Here is a 5,464-nt window from a genome sequence, read left to right as displayed (position 1 = left end):
TCCCGGCGCCGCCGCGTCCGTTTGGTAGCCCCTCGGCTCCTCCTGCGGCCCGCGGCTCGCGCCCAGGGCCCCTCTCCCGCCGCCTCCAGGGGGCGCCCGGCGGGCTCCCGCTGGCAGCCGCGCACATCCGTGGCCTGCCTGCCTCTGCCGCCGGTGTCTGTCTGTCTGGGCGTCTCGGGGCGGCGGCTGGCTGCCTGGTGTTTCCAAGGGCACGGCGTGCATCGTGGCTGCGGCTGGGGTCTCTGGCGCCTTGTCCTCATCCGCTGTCCAAAGGCAGAGGGGGTGCAGAGTTGTCTCTCCGCCCGGGCTGCCCGCCCAAGTGGTGCAGGGGAGCACCTGTATACGACTCTGGATGTTTCACGTTAGAGCTCGCCTCCGTGTACCCCACTAGCAACCAAGGCCTTGGGGGCAAACCAGAATCCAGGTCAAGACAGTCGCGTCTGTGTGCCCCTCTGACTCCCGGCCCGCGGAAAGAGCTGCAATCCTGGCCAAGAAAGCATAAGGGGGACGCTGCTGTCTCCACTGTTGGTGAACAATTTACAGGCCGGGAGGAGCACCGCCAATAGACTCCTGGCCTCGGGAGGCCCTAGGCAAACAGGGCTCCGGTCCCAGGTCTGCATCCAACTTGCTGAACCACCTGGCGCCAGTGTTTCCCGTCCGGGCTCTGGGCCTTACTCTCCTGATGGTGATGGTGGAGCGCCCGCCTCCGGGTCCTGGTGGTCCATCTTCCCTGTCTCCTTCCCTGTCTCCTCCCCCTAGTGAAGCAGAGGCGGGCGGCCCACCCCCTGCAAGGACAGGGGTGAGGGAAGCACACTGGGGATCTCTTCCCATGGAAGGAGCTGGGTGAGGAAGAGCCGCTCATCCCCCCGGGGCTGTCCCAGACAGCCTGGCGCACATCCAGGGGCAGAGCATGATGCCAGCCTGTGCCCTGGGACTGGCTTCCCCGGCTGCCCCCGAGGGGCTTGTGCCAGGTGTAGTTATTAATAAACAGCGGCAGGAAGCCACTCATGGCCTTGGATTCGCTACAGAGACAAACGGAGTGAAGCCTCGTGGAAACCAAACACTCCTGCGGGGGGGCAGGGGGGAGGCTCCCAAGGTTTAGTTCTGTTCGGTCCAGGCTGCCTCCCCGAGGCTTTTGCGCACCAAGGCTGGCTGGTTTGCAAATGAGAATCAGGTTAAGTTTGAAGGTGCGTTAAGTTTCCCATAGAAAACACCCTCCCAGCTTGTGTATCAGACGCTGAATCTGATCTATTGGGATCACCCACAGGAGACCCCCCTTCCCCCGCCCCGGTCGTTTGTCTTATAGCTAGTTTTCTTTTTCTTTTCTGTTCCTCCACGTGCATAAATCCCACCCAGGATGGCCCATGGGGCTCAAGATAAGAGAAGCTTCTGAGCAGGAAGCCACAGCTCATCTTACTCAGAAACTCATCCCAAAGTCGTCTCTGTTCTCAAACTGAGGCCTCTGCTCACCTTCCGTGTTCCTGTCAAGGACACTGCTAAGCCATCATTCACTCCCCCTTCCCCCTCATCCTCTCTGTTCAAACCCTGGGGCTTTGACCTCTGCAAGTGTCTCTCCTCTTCGCCCGCAGCCCTGGCTCCAGCTTTTACGTCTTCTCACCTGGGTGACACATGGCCTCTCGCTGTGCCCGCTGCCCACGGTTCCCCCCCCACCCCCCGCTTTCAGGGGGTGCAGCTCTAACGCATAAGCAAATGCAGGTTCCTCTCTCTCCACACCTCCTCCCGCCTCCTGCCCGGCTTCATCTCTCAGGTCCCCGACACGGACTCGGGTGCCTACCCACGCTGGCTACTTGTTTGCTCCCAAAGGCACGCTGGTGCTGGGTCCTACTCTCAGGCCTTGGCACACTCAGGTCCCTCTGCCCGCTGCACCCTTTCCAGCTTCGGCCAAATTTCCCTTCCTCCTGAGTATCAGATCCCTCCTCTCCTCTATAAAACTCTGACGTGTGCCCTTAAAGACCCATCAGAGTAAGCTCCAGGAGGGCAAGGACCAGGCATCTGGTGAGCGCTCAATTCACACCCTGCACACATTAGTACCGCCCCAGAAATTGATCGCACCCTCCCGCCCCCCCCCCCCCCCCCGCCCACAGGCTGGGACCTCACCATGTCCCATCTGGATGGCCACAGCAGCCTGTCTGGCCTCTCTGCCTTCCAATCCACCTCCGCCGTGAAAAGCCAGGTCAGCATCGTTACCCCACTTGAGATCCTGCCATGGCTCCCCACTGTCTTCCACACAGAGCGCACCCCTGAGCCCGGAGTCCCAGCCTTCCCTGCCTCATCTTTGGCCCGTCCCCTCATCTCACCCCTGCTCTGACCGTGCTCCACCACGGGCAGCATTCCGGATGGGCCGCCCCCTTCGGTTGTCCCTGGCTTCGATCCGGCCTGCCTGTCCTGGAGGTCTATCCTCCGCTTGTCTGGCTAGCACACACAGATAGATAGATGGCTTCTTCAAAACTCATCTTACGTGTCCTTTCCCCCTTTCCTGGCTTTTCTGAGCTCTTGAGATCTTCATTCACATACTTGGAGCTTCCAGTGCGCAAAATCTCCCTTTTAAAAAGCCCCGCTGCTGGGGCGCCTGGCTGGCTCAGTTGGTTAAGCGTCCGACTTCGGCTCAGGTCATGACCTCACGGTTCGTGGGTTCGAGCCCCGCGTCGGGCTCTGTGCTGACAGCTCAGAGCCTGGAGCCTGCCTCGGATTCTGTGTCTCCCTCTCTCTCTCAAAAATAAACACTAAAAAATTTAAAAAATAAATAGAATAAAAAGGCCACTGCTGCTCTCCTGAGTGTTGATGCCATCAGTGACCATTGTTTCCATGATTTCCATGCTAATTTCTATCAGAGATAGGTGACATTCTCCACCTCTCTCCAAACCTGTCTGCAGTTGGAATCCACTGGTTTCCATAGGCCCCGAGCGCTTTCTGAAGCCCTGTGACACTCTAGGGCCCGTGGGACCGAAGTCCGCCCCTGCTTGTGAGGGGATGTGGCTACTTACAGCTTGGGGGGGGGGGGGGCGGTGCGTGGAAATGAATGAGCCACTAGGAAACAGGACATCCACGGAGGATTTTCCTCTTCAGAAGCCCTTCCCGCTAGGACCCCTCTCCAAGCCCCCTGTACTTCCCGTAAGATGTCACTTTGTGCAACTGTCATTCTGTGTGCATTTGTCAGCTCTTGTCTCTCCCATTAGCGTGCAAGCTCCAGGACAGTAGAGTCCGTGTCCGGCTTGCACGCTGCTCCGTGGTCAGTGGCTAGCACGGGGCTGAGCTCAGGGCAAGTGCCTGAGCTGAGTGCACACTTCAGAGCCCAGCCCGCTCCGCCTTCCCGGAAGCGCCATAAAACACGGCCTCTGTCCACTGTTCCGTTTCCATCCCGCAGGCCCTTAGCACTCAGAGGTGCTGGCTCCTGGGTCTCTGGCTCCCAGAGCTAAAGGGTGGTGGTCTGGCCCTGGGGCCTCTAACAAAGGGCCAGGGGGCCGACAGCACCCCACAGTAGTCAGAAGAGAATGTGGGACAGTGTCCCCCCTGGGCTGTTGTAGCCACAGGCTGAAGTTTCATCAGCAAGTGGCCAATGAAGTGATCAGTCAAGTCAGCTGGACAGAACAGAACCGGGGGAACGACACTCTCCTGCAGGTGTGCACTGACAGGGGGGACCTGTCCTGTGGTCCCCGGGGTCCAGCCGCTGCTTCCGCCACTTTCCGACGCTGCTCAGATGTATTCCCGCACCCAGGCCCCGCTATCCACATTTCACATTCCGCACCCATGGCGGGGTCGGTTTCTGCAGCAGCTTCTGGTTTTCCAGTGATGCTTCGTGGTTTTGTTTTGCTCCACTTGGAAGAGACTGAACAACAGAGGAGGCTGGTTTACGAGGAGGTGAAGGTCATGGCTGAAAGGCCGGGCAGTGCTGGGCATCACATCCACGGGACTCTCGCTGCCCTTTGCCCACAGCGATGTCGGGAGCCCTCCTCCCCTCTGCCACGCCCACTCCCCATCCCTGCCTGGGGGCGCTCTCTGTACCCACAGCAGGTCCCAGCAGGACCTTTGCAAGCCCACGTCAAAGGCCCAAATCCTACTAGAGCAAAAGAATGTTCTCCCTTGGAGCGGATGGTCCTAGCCATTCATCAAGAGGTCCATCGGTGTGCCCGGGGTTGATGCAACAGGGAGCTGTGATTTTCTCCTGGGGCATTTCATTTGTATAGGTTTTTTTTTTTCTCAAACTCGGCACTATTGACATTTGGGCCGGACCGCTCTTTGTCGTGAGGCCTGTCCTGTGCACTGTAGGATGTTGGGAAGCATGCCTGGCGTCTACCCTCTGGATGCCAGGAGCGCCCCCAACCACTCATGTCAATCCAAAATGTGCCCAGACATTGCCCAATGTCTCATTGGGGGCAAAATCTCCCCCAGCTGAAACCACTGCTCTACGGGCAGCTCCGGGGCTCCCCGTGTCCTCACACAGAGAGGCACCTATCACAGGACTGTACAGAACGAGGCATGTGATGTGTGGGCACCCTCTGCTCAGAGGCCAGTGCTGGGCAAGGAGCAGAAACATGGCCGGCTCACCCCATTTCCTAGGACTCAGGCATCCCTCCCTCTCTCTCCTTCTCATGTGGCACATCAGTGACCTGGGGATCGAGGATGGGGACAGCACTCCCTCTGGGGCTCTTGTGCAGGTCAAGCACCAATAAATATGTTCCTCGATGATTATTTTATCAGTCTAGCCACAGTAGTAACTTCATGTTTTTCCTTTAGTCACAAAGGATAGCTGGCCCCTCCCCAATAAGATTCTTTTCCTTTCTTTTTCCTTAATTTTCTTTTTTTTTTTTTTTTTTTTTGAGAGAGAGAGACAGAGCACAAATCAGGGGAGGACAGAGAGAGAGAGAGAGAGAGAGAGAGAGGGAGGGAGACACAGAATCCGAAGCAGGCTCCAGGCTCTGAGCTGTCAGCACAGAGCCTGACATAGGGCTTGAACCCACAAACCATGAGATCATGACCTGAGCCGAAGTCAGACGCCTAACCGACTGAGCCACCCAGGTGCCCTCCTCGCCCTGATAAGATTCTTAACACAGGCAATTTTTAAAAGGGGACTTTGGGTCCCTGTTAGGACCATCCAACACGCACAGAAGGAACGGTGGTCGAGGGACTTCGCAGGTGCCCTCCTGCCTACAGACGTTTCTGGCAATGGTCCCTAAAGGTTCCAGAGCACTGCCTTTCCTGGAGCCCCCAGTGGGTCCTGCAAGTGCCTGGCTTACCATCGATGGCTGTGCAGGGTGGGGACTGAGCCGTCCGGATTCCTGTCCCTGCTCTGCCCTGCGCTAGCTCTGTGACCCGGGCAAGTCCCCACGCTTGCCCCGGAATCAGACTGTTCCTCTGCAGAGTAAGGGTCATCAGAGTGCAGAGCCTTCTAGGGATTTTATAAAAAGAATTAGACGAGGTTAACACGGAAAGCGCTTGGCACAGG

This window comes from Panthera tigris, chromosome E1 (assembly GCF_018350195.1).
Source record: "Panthera tigris isolate Pti1 chromosome E1, P.tigris_Pti1_mat1.1, whole genome shotgun sequence".
NCBI lineage: Eukaryota > Metazoa > Chordata > Mammalia > Carnivora > Felidae > Panthera > Panthera tigris.
Note: the sequence above shows the minus strand (reverse complement) of the source record.